This window comes from Mus caroli, chromosome 6 (assembly GCF_900094665.2).
Source record: "Mus caroli chromosome 6, CAROLI_EIJ_v1.1, whole genome shotgun sequence".
In the NCBI taxonomy this organism is placed as follows: Eukaryota; Metazoa; Chordata; class Mammalia; order Rodentia; family Muridae; genus Mus; species Mus caroli.
Genome location: NC_034575.1, coordinates 6,528,293 through 6,550,690, shown reverse-complemented (window position 1 = coordinate 6,550,690; position 22,398 = coordinate 6,528,293). Strand labels below are relative to the sequence as shown.

At 36.9% G+C, this 22,398-nt stretch overlaps 1 pseudogene; it reads left to right on the top strand.

The window, feature by feature from the left end:
- The first annotated feature begins 8,150 nt into the window (after positions 1–8,150).
- Positions 8,151–9,222, top strand: LOC110297123 (annotated as a pseudogene).
- Positions 9,223–22,398: the final 13,176 nt, after the last annotated feature.

Here is a 22,398-nt window from a genome sequence, read left to right as displayed (position 1 = left end):
TGCTGAAAAGACACTGATATATCTGTCTCTTGTGAGACTAGCCCGGGGCCTAGCAAACACAGAAGTGGATGCTCATAGTCAGCTATTGGATGCATCACAGGGTCCCCAATGAAGGAGCTAGAGAAAGTACCCCAGAAGCTAAAGGGATCTGCTACCCTATAGGTGGAACAACAATATGAACTAACCAGTACCCCCAGAGCTTGTGTCTCTAGCTGCATATATATCAGAAGATGGCCTATTCAGCCATCAGCAGAAAGAGACACCCATTGGTCTTGCAGGGCCATGAAGTGGGAGGGCGAAGGGAATGGGGGGGAGGGCATGGGCGACTTTTGGGATAGCATTGGAAATGTAAATGAAGAAAATACCTAATTTAAAAAAAGATGTTAATGAAAATAACCTAAATATCCAGATTAAGAATTAGTGCAATTAATAAGTATTCCTTAACATATCCTATAGATGCACACATAATGATTTTAAGGCATGGTCTAAAATGCCTCCAAATCCAATGCGTGGGAGGGAGAAGCTTCTGAATTTCTGTCAATTCACATCCAACCTTGTTTACATTCAAATTCAAAGACAACCAGAGCTTCATTTTGAAGACTTAGCTTTTTCCTTTTTTAAGGACTAAATTATTTTATTAGCAATATATTGTCTACATAAAATATTTTGAAATGTGAGAGCATTATCATATATGTCATTTAACAAATATATGATATAAAAATAATGATATGAACATGATGAACCTATATGCACTTATAAAATATCACACTAACATCTATTATTGTATTATATTGTCATATGCTAATGAAAAGAAAACAAAATTATAGTAGGAACAAAAGTATTTCCATTTTATGAATTTGGTTTTTGGACAATGGTAAAACAAATAAAATTTTCTAGAAATATGATTAAAATCTTCATTTTTTTGCATTTATATACTTTACTCTAACAAATGCAAATATTCATAAAATTGTCTATAAATCAGTGTATATCTACTGCATTCAAAGTATTATATATTAAAAGCATGAGTGGTAAATTGTCTACCTATTGTGACATATATTCTAAAGGTATCAGGTATATTTATCTCAACATACAAATCAAATATATGTTTCATTAAAGAAACTTTAGTAAAACGCAAAGCACACATTGCACTGCATACAATAATAGTGGAGACTTCAACACGCCACTCTCACCAATAGACAGAAACTGGGATGAGAAATTAAACAGAGATACATGGACACTAACAGAAGTTATGAAACAAATGGTTTTAATAGATATCTACAGAACATTTTATCCTTCTTCTCGGCACCTCATGGTACCTCCTCCAAAATTGATCATATAATCGGTCACAAGACAGGCCTCAACAGATTCAACAATATTGAAATTATCCCATGCATCCTATCAGATCACCACAGACTAATGCTGATCTTCAATAAAAGCATAAATAATAGATACCCAACATTCACGTGGAAACTGAACAACACTCTATTCAATGATACGTTGGTCAAGGAAGAAATAAAGAAAGAAATTAATGACTTTTTAGAGTTTAATGAAAATGAAGCCATAACATACCAAAACTTATTAGACACAATGTAAGAGATAAACTTACAGCCCTGAGTGCCTCCAAAAAGAAACTAGAGAAAGCATACACTTCTAGCCTGACAGCATACCTAGAATCTCTAGAACAAAAGGAAGAAAATTCACCCAAGAGGAGTAGACTGCAGGAAATAATCAAACATAGGACTGAAATAAACCAAGTGGAAACAAAAAGAACTATTCAAAGATTCAACTAAACCAGGAGCTGATTCTTTGAGAAAATCCACAAGATAGGAAAACCCTCAGCTAGACTAATTAGAGGGCACAGGGACAGTAGCCTATGTAACAAAATCAGAAATGAAAACAAAGACATAACAACATAATCCAAAGAAATCCAAAACATCATCAGATCCTACTACAAAAGGCTCTACTCAACACAACTGGAAAACCTGGATGAAATGGATAATTTCCTAGAGATAGCAGTTACAAAAGTTAAATCAGGATCAGATTAACGATCTAAACAGTCCCATTTCCCCTAAAGAAATAGAAGCAGTCATTAATAGTCTTCCAACTAAAAAAAGNCCAGGACCACATGGGTTTAGTGAAGAGTTCTATCAGATCTTCAAAGAAGGCCTAATTCCAACTCTATTCAAATTATTCCACAAAATAGAAACAGAATGTATTCTAACCAATTCGTTCTATGAAGCCACAATTACTCTGATACCTATATCACACAAAGATACAACAAAGAAAGAGAACTTCAGACCAATTTCTTTAGGGATATCGATGCAAAAATACTCAATAAAATCCTAGCAAATGAATCCAAGAACACATCAAAACGATCATCCATCATGACCAAGTAGGCTTCATCCCAGGGATGCAGGGATGGTTTAACATATGAAAATCCATCAACGTAATCTAATATATAAACAAACTCAAAGACAAAAATCACATTATCATCTTGTTAGATGCTGAGAAAGCATTTGACAAAATTCAACACCCCTTCATGATAAAAGTCATAGAAAGATCAGGAATTCAAGGCCCATACATAAACGTAATGAAAGCAATATACAGAAAACCAGTAACTCACATCAACTAAATGAAGAGAAACTTGAAGCAATCCCAATAAAATCAGGGATTAGACAAAGCTGCCCACTTTCTCCCTACCTATTCAATATAGCCAGAGCAATTCGACAACAAAGGGTGATCAAGGGGATACAAACTGGAAAGGAAGAAGTCAAAATGTCTCTCTTTGCAGATGATATGATAGTATATGAAAGTGACACTAAAAATTCCACCAGAGAACTCCTAAACCTGATAAATAGCTTCAGTGAAGTAGGCAGATATAAAATTAACTCAAACAAATCAGTAGCTTTTCTCTACACAAAGGATAAACAGTTTGAGAAAGAATTTAGGGAAACAACTCCCTTCACAATAGTCACAAATAATATAAAAGACCTTGGCATGACTCTAACTAAGGAAGTGAAAGATCTGTATGATAAGAACTTCAAATCTCTGAAGAAAGAAATCAAAGAAGATCTCAGAAGATGGAAAGATCTCCCATGCTCATGGATTGGCAGGATTAATACAGTCAAAATGGCTATCTTACAGAAAGCAATCTACAGATTCAATGCAATCTCCATCAATATTCCAACACACTCCTTCACTGATTTAGAAAGGGAAATTTGCAAATTCATCTGGAATAACAAAACCTAGGATAGCAAAATGTATTCTCAACAATATAAGAACCTCTGGCGGAATCATCATGCCTGACATCAAGCTGTACTACAGAGCAATTGTGATAAAAACTGCATGGTACTGGTATAGTGACAGACAGGTAGAACAGTGGAATAGAATTGAAGACCCAGAAATGAACCCACACATCTATGGTCACTTGATCTTTGACAAGGGAGCTAAAACCATCCAGTGGAAACAAGGAGCATTTTCAACAAATGGTGCTGGCACAACTGGTTGTTAACATGTAGAAGAATGCAAATTGCTCCATTCTTATTTCCTTGTACAAAGTTCAAGTCTAAGTGGATCAAAGAACTCCACATAAAACGAGAGACACTGAAATTTATAGAGGACAAAGTGGGGAAAAGCCTCGAAGATATGGGAACAGGGGAAATATTCATAAATCAATCAGCAATGCTTGTGCTGAAAGATCAAGAATAGACAAATGGGACTTCATAAAATTGCAAAGCTTCTGTAAGGCCAAAGATACTGTCAATAAGACAAAAAGGACACCAACAGATTGGGAAAGTGTGGGGAGCAGGTGTGGCGGCAGTCCCAAAGGCGCCAGGGACTGCAGCTAAGTCGTATGACTTGCACCTGACTTCCTCATATAAACCACAAACATCTTGAGAGCTACGCAGGTGTACCAGGATACCGGTAAACCCATTTGGTGGAGATATGCCCCTGCTGCCCTGATTCGCTGAAGCTGCGTACCTGGTGAGGTGATGTGGCCTGCTGTGCGTGGATGAGAACTGATAGTATATAAGAGTGAGAGGCCCAGGGCTCGGAGTCTTTTGCCTACACAGTCAATGCGCAGCCCACAATAAACGTGTGCAGAAGGATCCTATTGTGGTGTCTTTCTTGCTGGCGAGTCAGGCGTCCCACAGGAAAGGATGTTTACCAATCCTAAATCTGATAAGGGACTAATATCCAATATATACTAAGAGCTCAAGAAACTGGACTCCAGAAATTCAAATAACCCCATTAAAAATGGGGTACAGAGCTAAACGAAGAATTCGGAACTGAGGAGTACCAAGTGGCTGAGAAGCACCTGAAAAAATGTTCAACATCCTTAATCATCATGGAAATGCAAATAAAAATAACACTGAGATTCCACCTCCAAACAGTCAGAATGGCTAAGGTCAAAAATTCAGGTGACAGCAGATACTGGCGTGGATGTGGAGAAAGACGAACACTCCTCCATTGTTGGTGAGATTGCAAGCTGGTACAACCACTCTGGAAATCATTCTGGCTGTTCCTCTGAAAATTGGATATAGTACTACTGGAATATCCAGCTATACCTCTCCTGGGCATATACTCAGAATATGTTTCAACTTGTATTAAGGACACATGCTCCACTATGTTCATAGCAGTCTTATTTATAATAGGCAAAATCTGGAAAAATCCCAGATGTCCCTTAACAAAGGAATGGATACAGAAAATGTGGTACATTTACACAATAGAGCACTATTCAGCTATTGAAAACAATGAATTTATGAAATTCTTAGGCAAATGGATGCATCTGGAGGATATTATCCTTAGTGAGGTAACCCAATCACAAAAGAAGTCCATTGATATACACTCACTGATAAGTGGATATTAGCCCAGAATCATAGAATACCCAAGATATAATGCACAAGGAAATCAAGAAGGAAGACCAAAGTGTGGACACTTCATTACTCCTTAGAATAGTGAACAAAATACCCATGGAAGGAGTTACAGAGACAAAGTTTGGAGCTGAGATGAAAGGATGGACCATCTAGAGACTGCCCCACCTGTGATCCATCCCATAATCATCCACAAAAGCAGACATTATTGCATATGCCAGCAAGATTTTGCTGAAAGGACTGTGATATAGCTGTCTCTTTTAAGACTATGCCAGTGCCTCGAAAATACAAAAGTGGATGCTCATTGTCATTTATTGGATGGAACACAGAGCCCCTAATGGAGGAGCTAGAGAAAGTACCCAAGGAGCTGAAGGGTTCTGCAACTCTGTAGGTGGAACCACTATATGAACTAACCAGTACTCCCAGAACTTGTGTCTCTAGTTGCAAATGTAGCAGAAGGTGGCCTACTTGGCCATTATTGGGAAGAGAGGCCCCTTGGTTTCACAATCTTTATATGCCCCAGTACAGGGGAAAGCCAGGGCCAAGAAGTGGTAGTGCGTGGGTAGGGGAGCCTGGTGGGGGGAGTGTATAGGGGACTTTCGGGGTAGCATTTGAAATGTAATTGAAGAAAATATCTAATAAAAATTAAAATAAAAGAAAATTGATTTTTGGATTATAAATATCTGAATAGATTTATTTCTAATGACTCCAGTGTGATCCTTTCAGAGTTGTTTCTAGAAACTACTCTTATTAACAGCAAAGTTGTGGCAACATACTGTTAGAGGTAAAGAAACCAATCAAGTATGATAGACATTAGCAGGCAGGACTCTTTGTCTTCAAACAATATGACTAGTAACTAAGACAGATGCAGATACTCAGAGCCAATCATTGCACTGAGCCTGGGTACCCCTATGAAAGAGTTAGGATAAGGTCTGAAAGAGCTGAACGGATTGCTACTCCATAGGAAGACCAACACTGTCAACTCAGAGCCACCAACCAAAGAGCATACATGGGATGGTCCAGGAGTACCTGAACATAGGTAGCAGAGGACTGCTTTGTCTAGCTTCACTGGGAGAGGAAGAGTCTCATTCTGTAGACTTGATTCCCCAGGGAACATGTATGCCCTGGGTGGGTGGGATGGAGTAACCTCTCAGAGGTGAAGAGGAGGGATGAAATGGGGAAGAACTCTGGGAGGAGGAAACAGGTGGGAGAACAAAATGTAGGCTATAAAGAAAACAAATAATTAGTGAATAAAAGAAGAATTAAGATTTAAAAAGTTTTCATGTATTCCATGTATTTCATATATTCAAATATATAATCATTTATGTTTTTGAATAAATAGAACAAATTGAGTTTAAAATACTTAATTCAGAACAAGTTTTAATGAAACCAAGTGCTTATTTCCAATACTACTGAATTAAAACATTCACAGTAGCTTTCTTTTTCTTTATTTCACACACACACACACACACACACACATATCTATATCTATATCTATATCTATATCTATATCTATATCTATATCTATATCTATATCTATATCTCTATATAGATATAGATATAGATATAGATATCAGATAACTCAATCAATTCCAAGTTTAAAATAATCCCCAAATACAGCAATAGCTAAATAGAACATTTTTATGTAAACAAAAAACTCTTTTTCTAAGAGTTAAGACATGGTAACATTGCTTTGTCTGTTATTTTCCTACCATGTTAACTTGGCTTTTCCTCCAACCTTACAAGATGACCCAGGATGCTCTCAAACTTATGGGTTTAAGTAATCCTCCAGCCTCAGCGTTTTGAGATGCTGAGATTATATGCATGTTCTTTATACCGAGTTTAAAGGAGCATTTCTTAAATAAAACATCCATATTTTCAAACAATGCTTCTGGTTCTATAATTTTTGTTCACTCTGAGTTTTATTGCATCCTTTAAACTCAGCTCTTTACATCTCCCTGACTAGAATAACTTAGTCTGAAAATGTGAAGTGACAGGTCTTTTTTACAGGTATTATAAAAGTAATCAAGAGCAATGGGAGAAAGACCAGAACCCTATCACTGTTCATGCCCAGCAGCAGACTCTAAATCCTGCTATTATACAGACCAGTGAAAGGTAATTCTATGAATCTTTGAATCACAATTAAGAGTATACAATTGCTACCTCAGATATCAATTTGTGTTTTTCTGCACAGAATTCTGATACAGTATGTGCAACTGAAAACTTGATTTATCACTTTTTTATCTGACAATGTGCAAACAGAGCTCTAAGTAGAAGCTTGTGTATATATTCATGCAAAGATTCAGAATTTAAGCTACAAATATTGCTTCAAATAAAATGTCAAAATACAATGTTTAGTATCAGTCATAAAAATAAAAAACCCTCACTATCAAACAATAAACAAAATGCAGATTTGTGTCAAAAGACTAAATTATAATAAGAAAAAGTAGTAATTAATGTTTAAGAAGCCATTTCTAAAAGTTTTTTGTAAAGATTGAATATTAGAGAGAAAATGTTATTCATATAATTTTGAAAACCTAAATTAAATATTAAAATGTTTAATTGTAGTAGGAAAGGAAATAAATGACATACATAGGACAAGAATATGTATAAAATATTTTGAAGATAATAAGGAAAAATAACCGATTATCATCCAAATAAAAACTAGTAATTCATAATCAACAATAGAAAAATTAAGTTTCTCAAAATTGTTAAAATAGAAATAACAGGGCAAAATACTAAAGAGTGTTGAATCTTTTTAAAATAAGCAGTATAGAAAGACAAGTACATTATTTTCACATTTTGTAATATGTATACAATACACAGAGAGATAAAATTAAATTTATATAAATATGTAAAAATTGACAAACATGATTAAGAATGTCAACTATAAAATTCAAAAACAAATTACAGTGGAATAAAAGACAACTAATACAATAATATAATAAAACTTATTTTCAAAATATAATAAATTAGGCAACACTTCAGTTATATGAAAAATGCAAATTCAAAAGTTATGTTTTTTTCAACTGATATTTATTACATTTGGGGCATTTATTCAACAAAGTTAAATAAAGACAAATTAGAATTATTTTATTCTGTAGAGTAGTATTCAGCATTACAATGACCATTACAAAGTGGGTCACTGAGAAATGGAAAGCTGCTAAATGAGGGGATTCCTACCATTAAACATGGCGTCTCTGAAATGTTAGAGTTAGAACGACTTATACTCTGCTTCTTTCTGCTGCTCTGTCGCCCTGCCCTTCACTGATTGCAATGGAAGAAGAAATTGCTGCACTCGTCATTGACAATGACTCTGGCATGTACAAAGCTGGTGTTGGTGGCGAGGACAACCCCAGGGCCATGATTCCTTCTACAATGGCCAGCACATCCCCTACACTAAGTCATGGTGGGCATGGGCAGAAAAACTCCTACGTGGGTGACGAAACCCAGAGCAAGAGCGGTATCCTGACCCTGAAATAGTCTATGGAGCACAGCATTGTCACCAACTTAAATGACATGGAGAAGATCTGGCATAGCATCTTCTATAATGAGCTGCATGTGGCCCCTGAGGAGCACCCGATGCTTCTGACCAAGGTCCCCTGAAGCCCGAAACTAACTGAGAGAGATAACACAAATAATGTTTGAAACCTTCAATACCCCAGCCATGTATATGGCCATTCGGGCAATGTTCTCCTTGTAGGCATCTGGGCACACCACTAGCATCATCATGGACTCTGGTGACAGGGTCACATGCACAGTGCCCATCTATGAGGGCTATGTGCTTCCCCACACCATCTTATCCTGACTGAACAGGGCTACAGCTTTAGCACCGCTGCTGAGAGGTAAATTGTTAGGGACATAAAGGAGAAGCTGTGCTACGTTGCCCTGGATTTTGAGCAAGGCATGGCTACTGCTGCATCAATTACCTCTCTGGAGAAGTGTGATGAGCTTTCAGATGGGCAGATGATCACCACAAGCAATGAGCAGTTCAAGTGTTCTGTGACATCCATGAGACCACCTTCAACTCCATTATGAACTGTGCTGTGGACTTCCGCAAAGACCTGTATGCCAATACAGTGATGTCTGGTGGTACCACCATGTATTCAGGCATTGCTGATAGGATGCAGAATATTACAACCCTAGCACCTAGCACGATGAGGATTAAGATCATTTTTCCCACTGAGTGCAAGTGTCTGGATTGGTGGCTCCATTCTGACTTTACTGTCCACTCTCCAGCAGATGTGGATCAACAAGCAGGAGTATGACAAGTCAGGCCCCTCCATTATCCTCCGCAAATGCTTCTCGGCGGACTGAGCAGGTACCAGGCATCTGCTGTAGGAGCTGATTCTGAAGAATTGATTTGCCCTGGAAAATGTACACATCTCGTGCTAGCCTCATGAAACTGGAATAAGCCTTTGCAAAGAAATTTGTCCAGCTACTTTGCTGAACCTGTTTATCGGGTTAAGGAGTTCTCTGGTGGAATTTTAGGAGTCACTTAAGTATACTATTGTAACATCGGCAAATAGTGATATTTTGATTTCTTCCTTTCCAATTTGTATCCTTTTGACCTCCTTTTGTTCTGTAATTGCTCTGGCTAGGACTTCAAGTACTATATTGAATAGGTAGGGAGAGAGTGGTCAGCTTTGTCTAGTCCTTGATTTTAGTGAAATTGCTTCAAGTTTCTCTCCATTTAGTTTGATGTTGGCTACTGGTTTGCTGTATATTGCTTTTACTATGTTTAGGTATGGGGCTTGGATTCCTGATCTTTCCAAGACTTTTATCATGAACAGGTGTTGGATTTGGTAAAATGCTTTTCCAGCATCTAATGAGATGATCATGTGTTTTTTTTTTCCTTTGAGTGTTTATATAGTGAATTGCATTGATGGATTTCTGCATATTGAATCATCCCAGCATCCCTGGGATGAAGCCTACTTGATCTAATAGGATGCATGTGATTATTTCTGTCTTCTTGTATTTATTGAAGCCTGTTTTGTGACCAAATATAGGTTCAAGAAGGAAGAAAATACCCATGGGAGGAGTTACAGAGACAAAGTTTGGAGCAGTGACTGTGGAATAACCATCCAGAGACTGCCCTACCTGGGGACCCATCCAAATATACAGTCATCAAACTCAGACACTATTGTGGATGCCAACAAGTGCTTGCTGACAGAAGTCTCTTATAGCTGTCTCCTGAGAGGCTCTACCAGTGTCTGACAAATACAGAGGCAGATGCTCACATCCAACCATTGGACTAAGTAATTGGATCTGCAATGGAGGAGACCAAGAAAGGACCCAAAGAGCTGAAAGTGTTTGCAGCTCCATAGGATGAACAACAATATGAACTAACAAGTACCCCATGCTCCCAGGGACTAAACAACCAACCAGTGAGTACATATGGAGAGACACATGGCTCCAGCTGCATAAGTAGCAGATGACGGCTATTTTGGTCATCAGTGGGAGAAGAGGTCTTTGATACTGTGAAAGCTACTGTGAAAGTAGGGGAATGCCAGGACCAGGAAGTGAGAGTATTTGCGCTAGTAAGCAGAGGTGAGATAAGGAAGGGATTTGGAGTTTTCTGTGGGGAAACCAAGAAAGAGGATGACATTTGAAATGTAAATAAAGGAAATATCTATTAAAAAAGAAAGAAAGAAAGAGAGAGAGAGAGAGAGAGAGAGAAAGAAAGAGAGAGGGAGGGAGGGAGGGAGGGAGGGAGGGAGGGAGGGAGGAAGGAAGGAAGGAAGGAAGGAAGGAAGGAAGGAAGGAAGGAAGGAAGGAAGAAATTTGTCCTTGAAGCTTGTTTCTGATATCAGCATTGTTCATAAAACTTGCTGCTGATTTTTCACCATGTATTCAAGTTAATCTGTTTACTTGGTATATGTTTAATACCTTGTGCATATCTTGATTTAGTTGTTAGTTCATGTGGGTAGTTCACTTATTAGCTGGGGAGGGTACACTGTGGAAGATTAAGATGAAGCAAACTTTATCATATCTGATTTTCCATCACATGTATAATTTTAATAGAATTTTATTAGGAGTTAAAGTGGTAAAAGGCCTTGTGCTCCGTCCAATGGATGACTGTGAGCATCCACTTCTGCATTTGCCAGGCACTGGCAGAGTATCACAGGAGACAGCTATGTCAGGCTCCTGTCAGCAAACTCTTGTTGGCATCTGCAATAATGTCTAAGTTTGGTGGTTGTTTATGGAATGGATCCCCAGGTGGGGTAGTATAGGGATCTAAACAACCCATCAAAGAAAACACATGGTGGGACTTGTGTCTCCAGCTGCATATGTAGCAGAGGATAGCCTAGTTGGACATCAATATGAGGAGAGGCCCTTGGTCTTGTGAAGGTCCTATGCCCCAGTACAGGGGAGTGCCAGGGCCAGAAAGCAGAATTGGGTGGGTTGGAGAGCAGGGGGAGGTGGAAAGGAATAGGGGATTTTCAGAGAGGAAACTAGGGAAGGGGATAACATTTTAAATGTAAATAAAGAAAATATCTCATAAAAAAGTGATAGAGGGCTGTAATTTGCAAATATTCTTGTAGATAAATAGATCAAAAAGGAATCTTCTGCGATTAAGTTAGAAACAAGATGTGGAACAGAGACTTAAGGAAAGGCCATTTAGAGACTGCCCCACCTGGTAATCCATCCCATATACAGTTACCAAACCCAGACACTATTGTGGATGCCAACAAGTGCTTGCTGACAGGAGCCTGATGTAGCTGTCTCCTGAGGGGATCTGTCAGTGCTGAACAAATACAGAAGTTGATGCCCACAGCCAAACATTGGACTGAGCACAGGATCCCCAATGGAGGAACTAGAGAAAGAACCCAAGGAACTGAAGGGGTTTGCAGCCCCATAGGAGGAACAACAATATGAACCAACCAGAACCCCCAGAATTCCCAGGGAATAAACTACCAACCAAAGAGTACACTTGGAGGGACGCATGGCACTAGCTGCATATGTATCAGAGGAGGGTCTTGTCAGACATCAATGAGAGGAGAGGCCCTTGGTCCTGTGAAGACTGGATGACCCAGTGCAAGGGAATGCCAGGACAGGGAAACAGGAGTGGGTTGGTTGGTGAGCAGGAGGAGGGGGATGGGAATAGGAGAATTTCAGATCAGAAAGAAGGAAAGGAGATAACATTTGAAATGTAAGTAAAGAAAATATCTAATTAAAGAGAAAGAAAAGACAAGAGAAGAGAAGACAGGAGAGGAGAGGAGAGGAGAGGAGAGGAAAGGAAAGGAAAGGAAAGGAAAGGAAAGGAAAGGAAAGGAAAGGAAAGGAAAGGAAAGGAAAAGAGGAAAAGAAGACCTTAAACTTAAAAAAAGAGCTCTAATAACAGAACACAAATGTCAGAGATTAAAAAAAATACAGTTAAATAATAACCCACTTTTCACCTACATTGATGCACTCTCTCTCAGAAACATGGTATTTTATTGCAACTACATTAATATTACTAATTCAGACAGAAAATGAAGGAATAAAGAAACATTAAATGCATTGAATGAATGAAAATGTGACATTGACATGAAATATATCAGGTGACTAAGGATATTCCAAACTATAATCATATATATATATATACTTATGGGTAATTGGACTTGGTAGGAATTCTAAAAGAACTTCTGGATAAGAGACATTTCCATAATTGCATCCTGCAACATGAGATGGAAATGGATAAATCTGGATCTTAATTTTCATGACACACAAGAAGTTGCTCAAAATATATCTTGCGCTTAAATGCAAAATCTAAGCTGTGAGAATTCTTTAACACAAGAATTTTGAATGGCCAAGAAACACTTAAAGAAACGTTCAACATCCTTAGTCACCAGAGAAATGCAAATCAAAACAACCCTGAGATTCTACCTTATACCAATCAGAATAACGAAGATCAAAACAATAGCAACAGTGAATGCTGGCAGTGAAATGAAGAAAAGGAAATACTCCACCTTGGCTGATAGGATTGTGAGCTGGTACAATCACTCTGAAAATCAATCTGGTGGTTCCTTAGAAAACTGGAAATGGTTCTACCTGAAACCCAGCTATACCACTCCTGAGCACATACCCAAAAGATGTTCCACCAAACCACAAGTATAAGTGCCTCACTATGTTCATACCGTTCTTATTTGGACTACCAAGCAACTGGAAGTAGCTCAGCTATCTCTTGACTGAAAAATGAATACAGAAAATGTGGTTAAATAAACACAATGGAATACTATTCAGCTAGTAAGAACAAAGACATCCTGAGTTTTGCATGCAAATGAATAGAACTAGAAACTGTCATCCTGAGTGAAGTAACCCAGACCCCAAAGGACATGCATGGTGTGTACTCACTGATAAGTAGATATTAGTCAAAAAGCACAGAATACCCATGATACACCCTACAGATAGTAAGAAGTTAGAATGCTTCAATCCCATTTAGAAGAGGGAACAAAATGATCATGTGAGGCAGATGAGGGAGGGACATGAGTGGGATTGTTGAGGGGCAATGGGGGGATCAGGATCAGATATGGGGAGATGACAAGAGAGAAGTCCAGAGGGCCTAAATAATGAATGAAAATATGAAGCTGCTAGGGCTTGGATGGAGGTGTGTGGGACCTCTAAAAAGTCTCAAAAAAATGGGATATGACAAGCAGTAAGGACTAAGTGTTGATGACCTTAGCTGAAATGCCCAACAGTGAGGAAATGGAACCTGAAGAGGCAATCTACAGAAGATAGACAGGTCCTCCAGTGGAGAGATGAGAACACGAACCTACCTTCTAATTTTTGACCCAGAATTGTTCCTGTCTAAAAGAAATCCAGTAACACAAATGCAGCAGAGACTTAATGAATGGCTGATCAGTGTGACCTGTTCAACATGGGATACATCCCATGGGCAGGCATCAAACCCTGACACTATTATTGGTGATATGTTCTTCTTGGAGACAGGAGCTTAGTATGACTATCCTCTGAGAGTTTCTACCAGTAGTTTTTACAGATGCAAATACTTACAGCCAACCATTGGACGGCAGTTCAGGAACCTAATGGAAGAGTTAGGGGAAGGACTGAAGGAACTGAAGGGATTGGGAACCCCATATGAAGACCAATATTTTCAACTAACCTGGACTCTTGTGATCTCCCAGAAACTAAGCCACCAACCAAAGATCATACATGGGCAGGTCTGAGGCCCTTGGCACATAATTAGCAGGGAACTGACTGCCTTGTCTGATCCCAGTGAATAGGTCTAATCCTGTACAGACTTGATGCCCCAAAGAAGAGGGATGCCAGGGGTAGAGGGGAAACCTCTCAGAGGGCAAGTAGAGGGACAATGGGCTGAAAAACTCTGGGGGGAGGGGTGACCAGAAGGGGGTAGTAATTAAATAAAATAATTAACTTTAAAAACAAGAAAATATAAAAGGAAAGATAAACTTAAGTATTTATAGCTTTGGGTTGTGAAATATCTTCTTACCTTGAATATCGAAAAGAAGTTGCCCTTCATATAAAACAACAAATTTAAAATATCTTTTGACTGTCAACTATGTTGCTGTTTTCCCTTACCTCTTCCTTCCTTCCTTCCTTCCTTCCTTCCTTCCTTCCTTCCTTCCTTCCTTCCTTCCTTTCATCACTTCCTTTCTTGTCAACTATAGACCTTGTTTAAATCCTTAGATCATATGTAAAAGCAAAGTAATTATAAATCCAAACAATATACACATTCCTCAGAAGGAATAGAAGAAATTTGTCTAATACTATAAATTGTTACTCTTAAAGTATGATTTTTCATGTATATAGCAGGTCACTTATTTGCCATGAGACTCATGTAAAGGGCAGAATACTATCTTAGATGTTGGTACTTACATTACAATGAGTCAGAATTATGGAGAGGCTCTTGTTTGTCTCAACACATGCCAGCCTATGTGGCCTACAATCTTCTTCTTCCATCTCAGCATAGGCACACTAAAATTACAGGTTTATACTACCAAATCTTGCTTTATTTGTCTTATTGTGATCTGCAGTCATGGTATTCTGCTTCTGTGGCAAACACTTTCTTCACTAGGCCATCTTATTAAGATTGAGTCTGATATATTACTATAGGGAGAACACAAACTATTTAGAGTTTAGATCTGAATTCCTTTTAGTCAAAGAAATCTGATATCTCTTTAAATTTTTTCTTTCAAGATGCAACGGATGCTTTTGGATCATCTTACCTACTGGGAATTAGAAATTAAAGTGATCTAACATGTCAATCTAGATATTCTACGGTAGAAGGACTTTTTTTTTAATGGAACCAAGTGTAAGGTGTTGTAAGTGTTGGAAGAAAATAAAACACCTCTTTCTGTGCTGAAGTCAATTGATATAGAAAGAATGAGAACAAAGGCCACCTCTAAATTTGGAAATTGGAATATACAGAAAGTTCAAGAAGCTTTTCTTGTTAAACTTGGAATACTAGAAAATTTTAAATGGAAAGATATTCATTTTACCAATAAGGTCAATGTTCTAAATTGGAGAATTACACATCATTAAATTAGCATTTATGAGATACAATTAATAATTCATCCCCAGCACATTTTCTTAAAATTCTTTAGAATCACTGTATTTATTCAGTGATGAATGAAATAATTTAAATTGCTAAGAATTCACAATAAGGGAGTCTATTACTCTCTTGATTAGGGAGGAGCAATACTAGCAAATAATAAATTACAGACATCCTTTAAAAAATAAAAGCTTCTCTGTAAAGATTTGAGAGACTTGGGGATATTTTTCCAGCCCTTCATCTACATCCTCTTTTCATAATATATGCACCATTAACCTATGTCTTATATTAAAACAATACAACAAAAAAGTTTTAGATAAAAATCCCTGTGTTCTACTTAAGATTTTGATATTTCATTCAATTTTTAAAATACACAGCAAAGTCCCTGGCAACAATCGACAAACATTAGATCTTATATCAAAAGGTACGTATAGTATTCTACCCTCATTAAGAAAACTTATCTTTACCTCAGAGATCAGCATAAAAAACAAAAACTAATCAGAATGTAACATCTGCAACTCATGCCAGCTCATAAAATTCAGGAAACATTGTGAAAGAAATGTTGGAAAGATTGTAAAAACCAGAGAACCAAGTGTCTGCTTTAAGGTTGTATTTCCTCATTACAGAATCTGCATCCATAAATTCTCACCCATGTGACCCTCAAAGGACAGAAAAAAAGAATGATGTAAATGAATATACCAGACATCTTGAAAAAATGGATCATTGGTATCAGTTAGTGGAGACCAAACTAATAATCTTGGAAATGGTCTGGATCATGTCAGAATTCCCAGGGAAACTCTTTGGCCAACAACTCAGGTAGATATAATCAGTCCCAGTATTGGAAGCTTCATTTAATGACAAGAGATAGTCAACTGGGGCTATGCTTCCCTTGTTATTTGATAATTTCACTTAGATTACTTTCATGTAATTTTATGTATTAGGAATGTAGTACTATACTATATTGCCTTACTACTCCTTAAACGGCTCCTAATTTTAGTTGTCTTTAATGGTATTCCCTCTCTAGTCTACTTGCTCCCTACCTCTATCCACCTCCCTCCAATTGTAGCTGATTGGGGTTGATAATGTCTTTATCAGTGCCTTTATTCTTCAGAAACATCTTGTTTTCAATGTTTATTTTTATTGGAGAATTCCTTTATTTACATTTCAAATGTTATCCTCTTCCTCCATCCTCCCAAACTCCTATCCTATCCTTACTCCCCCTGCTTCTATGAGGGTGTTCCCCCAGCCACCAACCCACCCACTCCTGCCTCCCCACCCTCACATTCCCTACACTGTGGCATCAAGCCTTTACAAGACCAAGGGCCTCTTCTCACATTGATGCCCTACAAGGCATCATACATATGTGACTGGAGCCATGGGTTCCTCCATGCGTACTCTTTGGTTGGTGGTTTAGTCCCTAGGAGCTCTGGGGTGTCTGGTTGGTTGATATTGTTGTTCTTCCTATGGGGTTGCAAACTCCATCAACTCTTTCAGTCCTTTCTATAACTACTCCATTGGTACCCCATGCTCAGTCCAATGGTTGGCTGCAAGCATTTGTCTCTGAAATGTCTTAATTATCATGTTTTCCCCCCTACTTTCAAACAGAGCTGAAAACTTTCCTTTCAATATTTTGAAAGAATTGAGATAGAATTTTGATGGTTATTGCACTGAATCTGTGGTTATTTTGGTTGGATGGCCAATTTTATTATATTGATCCTACCAATGATAATCGTGGAGTTCTTACCATCTCCTGGTATCATCTTCAATTTCTTTCTTTAATTGCCTTGATGTTTTTGTCATACAAGTCTTTCACTATCCTTCTTTGAGTAATATTAGAGTATTTTATATTATTTTATGGTATTGTGAAATGTAAAACTTTCTGATTTCATTTTCAGACTATTTGTCATGTGCATATAGGAGAAATACTGACTTTTGTGAGTTAATTTTATATCCAGTTACTTTGATGAAAGTATTTATCAAATTCAGGAGTCTCTTTGCAAACTATTTAGGGTCATTTATATATGCTATCATATCTTCTACAAATAAAGATACTTTCCTTTCTTCCTTTCAATTTTGTATCCCTTTGATATCTTTTAGTTCTTGTATTGCCATTGCTAAGTCTTCAATTACTATATTAAGTATTGAGAGAGTATGTACACAACCTTGCTGTTGTTCTTAATTTTAGTATAATTCCTTTGAGTTTCTCTGCATTTACATTGATGTTGGCAACAGGCTGTACATTGCCTTTGTTATACTTATATATTTCCTTCGATTTTCAGTCCAAATCTTGCATTGTGAAGGGCTCTTAGATTTTTGTCACAGGCTTTTTTTTCAGCTTGTTTATATGATTAATTGCATTTATTAATTTAATTTGTTGTTATATCCTGGCATCTCTGGGATGAAGCTGACTTGTAATACAGTAAATAATGATTTTATATGTTCTTGGATATGGTTTGGAAGCATATTATTGGGATGTTTTGTATCTATTTTTGTCAAAAAAAATTGGTCTGCAATTTTCTCTTTTAGGTGAGACTTTAGTGGATTGATTTTAATGCATCTGGGGCCTTCTTTTCTATTTCTTGGAATAAATTGAGGAACACTGGTGATAACTTACTTTTACTTGAAAGATTGTTAGGATTCTGGAATAAACCATCTAACCCTGAGCATTTTTTGGTTAGCAGACATCTACATATTGCTTCTATTTTACTAGAGTTTATAGGTCTGTTAATATAACTTATCTGATTTATATTTAACTTTGGTAAATACATATATCGAGAAAACTTTCTATTTCATTTAGACATTCCAGTTTGTTGGATTAAGATGTATACTTGAGATTCTCTGGAATTCTTCAATATCTCTTGCTATGCCTTTTCTAATTGTTTTATTTATATCTTCTCTCTCACCTTTTAGTTAATTTGGATATGGGTTTTGTCAATCTTATTGATTTTTTTTTAAAGAGCCAACTCTTTGTTTCATTGATTCTTTGTATTGTTTTGGTTTTTTGTTTGTTTGTTTGTTTCTATTTTATTGATTTCCTCTCTGACTCCCACATTTTAGTTTCTTACACATGTATTTATGAATTTTTATTTTGTTCCACAACTTACAAGTATGCTGTAAAGTTACCTTTATGTGATCTCTTCATTTTCTTTAATATAAGCTGTTTCTGCTATCCACCTCCATTATGTCCCAAGTTTGTTTACATGTATGTTCATTTTATTTCAACTATAGAACATTTTGTGTTTCTTTTTGAGCTATTGTTTTGCTGCTAAGTAGTGATTAGTTCAGTTTACATGAGTTTGTAAGCTTTCTGTTTTTATTTGTATCCACCTTTAATCTCTGGTGGTCAGATGTGATAAGGGGCATTATTTCAACGTCCTTGTTTTTTTGTTTTGTGTATAAATTATGAGGAAAAATTCCATAAGGTGTTGAAACGTATATTCTTTTGTGTTTGGCTTAAAAATTTTGTAAGTTGCATATTTACTTTATAATTTCATTTTAATTTTTCTGGTTCATTTCTTTCTAGATGACCTGTATATTGATGAGAGTGAGTTAATAAAGCTTCTCACCATCAATGTGGGTTAATATATGATTCAAGTAGTGTTTTTTACATTCTGGGTACCCTTGTATTTGTGGCACAGTTGGTAAGAATTTCTATGTACTTACTGCATGTGGGTTTCCTTTATGAGTATGTAATGTTCCTTCCCCATCTCTTCTGATTTTGTCTAGTCTACTTCATCAGAGTTAAAATAGCTGCATCAGAATGCCTCTTAAATCCATTTACTACAAATATATTTTTTGCACCTTCTTACCTTGCTGTCTATCCTTGATATTAAGGTATATTACTTGGATGTAGCATCATCTCATGTCTTACAAAAGATTGAATTCCATATAACAAGATTCAGTTGAAATGATGTGTTAGATAGAACCTAAACAGAGCTGTACTAGATTGTACAGCAACTGTTTAAGTGTAATCATAAATATTGCCAGACAAACCAAATAACTAAAGGCAGTAAGAGTCGAGATGTATAAAGGTTAGTTAGGAATGAGGGCAGAAAGCCTTCACAGAGTAGACAGAGTTACAGGTGCTGGTTCCTACAGAGATCAGCATCACTGGATTTTAGCCTCATTTGGTTGTATAAGGTTTTAGCTCAGAAGAATTTCTCTTGGGAGGATTTGGATTGAAGATGATATTGATGATATCTAACTAAGAAAATCAGAATGAGTCACATGTAAGCCACAGAGACAGTACAGCCAACCTCAAGTAGCTCAGGTCTCACTCTTTCCTAATTCAATGGGTACTTTCTCTTCTTCTTTCTTGCCCCTTTTAATCTCTTTCCACTCCTTTTCCCATCTCTTCCCTTTGTTTCTTGAAAGTGTAACATTTATCCCATTTATCACAGGCTAGCTTTGAACTTGCTTTGTAGTTGAACATGATTTTGTACTTTTCTTCTTCCTCCCTTCAAATCCCAAGTTCTGAGATTACGGATGACCCATTTATACTGTTTCAATGTGTGCTTCTGCATGCATAATTAGTTGTAATTAGTCAATAACTTTTCATGTGCATTGAAAAATGAATACTAGATTTAAACAAGATTATTTTTAGTTTCATATTCTCCTTAACTTACTTCTAAAGATAAGTGTAAAGATTTGCAAAATAAAGGAAATTCAGTTAAAGGGAAAGCAAGTGTTGAATGGCAGAAGGAAATGAATCTTGATGAAAATCAGAAATCAACGACTGCTTTATCAAATAAGACTCAAATTTAGAGTCTTATTTCATTTTCTTGTCTATTTTAAAAGATTGGTACATTGTCGCTCTATAACATGAATCAAACACAAACCTGCCTATATTTATGACAGACAGTAAAGAATTAAACATTTGACTCCTTTTTACTATATATCTGATTCTCCATCACAAGAATGACTGCATGTGTTCATGGAGAGAATATTTGATTTTCTTTCAAGCTCACTCAGGGTTTCTTTATCAGCAAAGTGATTTTCTTGATGAATCTAGATGCTTAATTTATATTTTCTGTTTGATGATTAAAGAGGCAATCTGTAGTTTTACAATGGTTTCATGCTTTATCACCTTCACAGTCTTTACATTTATTAAATGCTAATCCTTGCAACCTTCCAAATACCTGGACATATAATTATCATGATTACACCTTCTTCAGCACCCTGCAGAATTGGTGTTTGAAGTTGCTGATACCCATCTGGATGGAAAAGGCAGCTGCTTTTCAGAAAACTTCTCAGTTCTCTCAAAATAAGTACTAGTAAAGGCAAGCGACAGTGTAAAAAGCTGATTTGTTTTCAAGCTCCCAACCATGACACTTGGTGCTGTATCAAGCAAAATAAAGGAATCCTGATTTAAACCTTAGAAGTCAGAATGACATTGACATTCCCAAAACAATTCTGAAGAACGAAAGTCAGTTAATGCCTTCTGTCCATGTAACTAAAATTAGATGTTATATAAGTAAGTATCCAGAGGTTCTAAAAATACACATTGTATTCAATATTAGGAAAGTGAAAGTTTCTGGTTATGTCATGTGATAGAGACTCACATGGTGTTTTGCAGACTCACATTGTGATTTGCTGAGGCAAGACCAGTGGGAGGACACATAATATCAGACTAAACAGACAGTGATAGTAAGCTTCCATTGATAGCCTTTCAAAGCTTCACTGCTCCTGCAGTCATTGCTGATCTTCATTTTCTTGAGAGAGACATGGCTGAAAACTTCTCCTGGTATCCTAGCTGTTTCTGGTCACCCCTGCTAACAGGTAGAGGTCTGGCTGTTTCTGCTGGGTAGTGGTACTGCTGCTGATTAATGTTTGGTGATCTCACACTACTGATGTGAACTGCTAGTATCCTGACAATGGAAACTGGAATCGCCCTAAAGAACTACTTTGAAACAGATCCACATCCCCTTGTCCCATTTACCATCTTTTCTCCCCTACCTTTGTACTGTGGGTTAGAAGGGGGGGGGGGTTGAAGCATTTGAAAACTTTTATTAAACTATGTGTAGAAAAATCTGAACCTAAAGGAAGTCTCCTAAATAGACAAGTTAGGTACTTTCTATAACCTATTATATAAAAAAGTAAAAGCTATGAAAATTTGAAATATGTTCCCAAGTTGGATTAATTCTTTTATGCCAATATAGTGTAAAGTTATTTGAATACATACAAATATTTCTACAGTACACAATTTGTACACACATATATTGAATTGCTATTTTACTGTAAATGGTGGATATAGAGTCATTTATTTTTCTATTCATTTCATCTGGGTATATATGTGTGTGACTATGGTGTATTTGTGGGTGTGTTGCATATATATTTGTGCCCATGTGGACAGCCACAGAGTCAGTGGAATTATCTATCATTCTATTTCTTATTTCCTCAAGACAGAATTTTAATTTAGTCTGGAGTTCGGATATCAACCAGCATGGCCCAGTATTCCTTTTGTGTCTGCACCACTAACTCAATAGGGTTGCAGACATGGTTAATAACAGCTTTTTATATGAGATCTGGAACTCAGATATTCATGACTATATAGCAAGCACTTGTATTCACTGAGCCATTTCACCAGACCAATCTCAGCATTGTTTATTCCATTAAATCTGCAAACAAAATGTCCAGTGATAGAGTATTAATCTATAATTCTGTGGATCCTGATAAAGCCTTCAGGAAAGAAACAAGACTGCATAAAACAATTATATTTGTGACTGATGTCTGGGTAGTGATACAATCAAGTAAAAGACTGGTTAATTCATATATATAATGAATATAACATAAAGGTGGATATTTAAATGGGGGGCAGTGTGGAGAGTGAGAAGCAATGAGGTTCTATAATCATTGAGAAGTTGAGAAGATGAGAGAAAAAGGAAAATATGCACAAACATCATGATAATCACAACATTGGTTTTGTTAAGTTTTATTTATGTGTATGAGTCTGTGGCTCTAGGTGTGTGGGGGCATATAAAAGTAGCTCCTTACAAATTCCAGAAGATAACA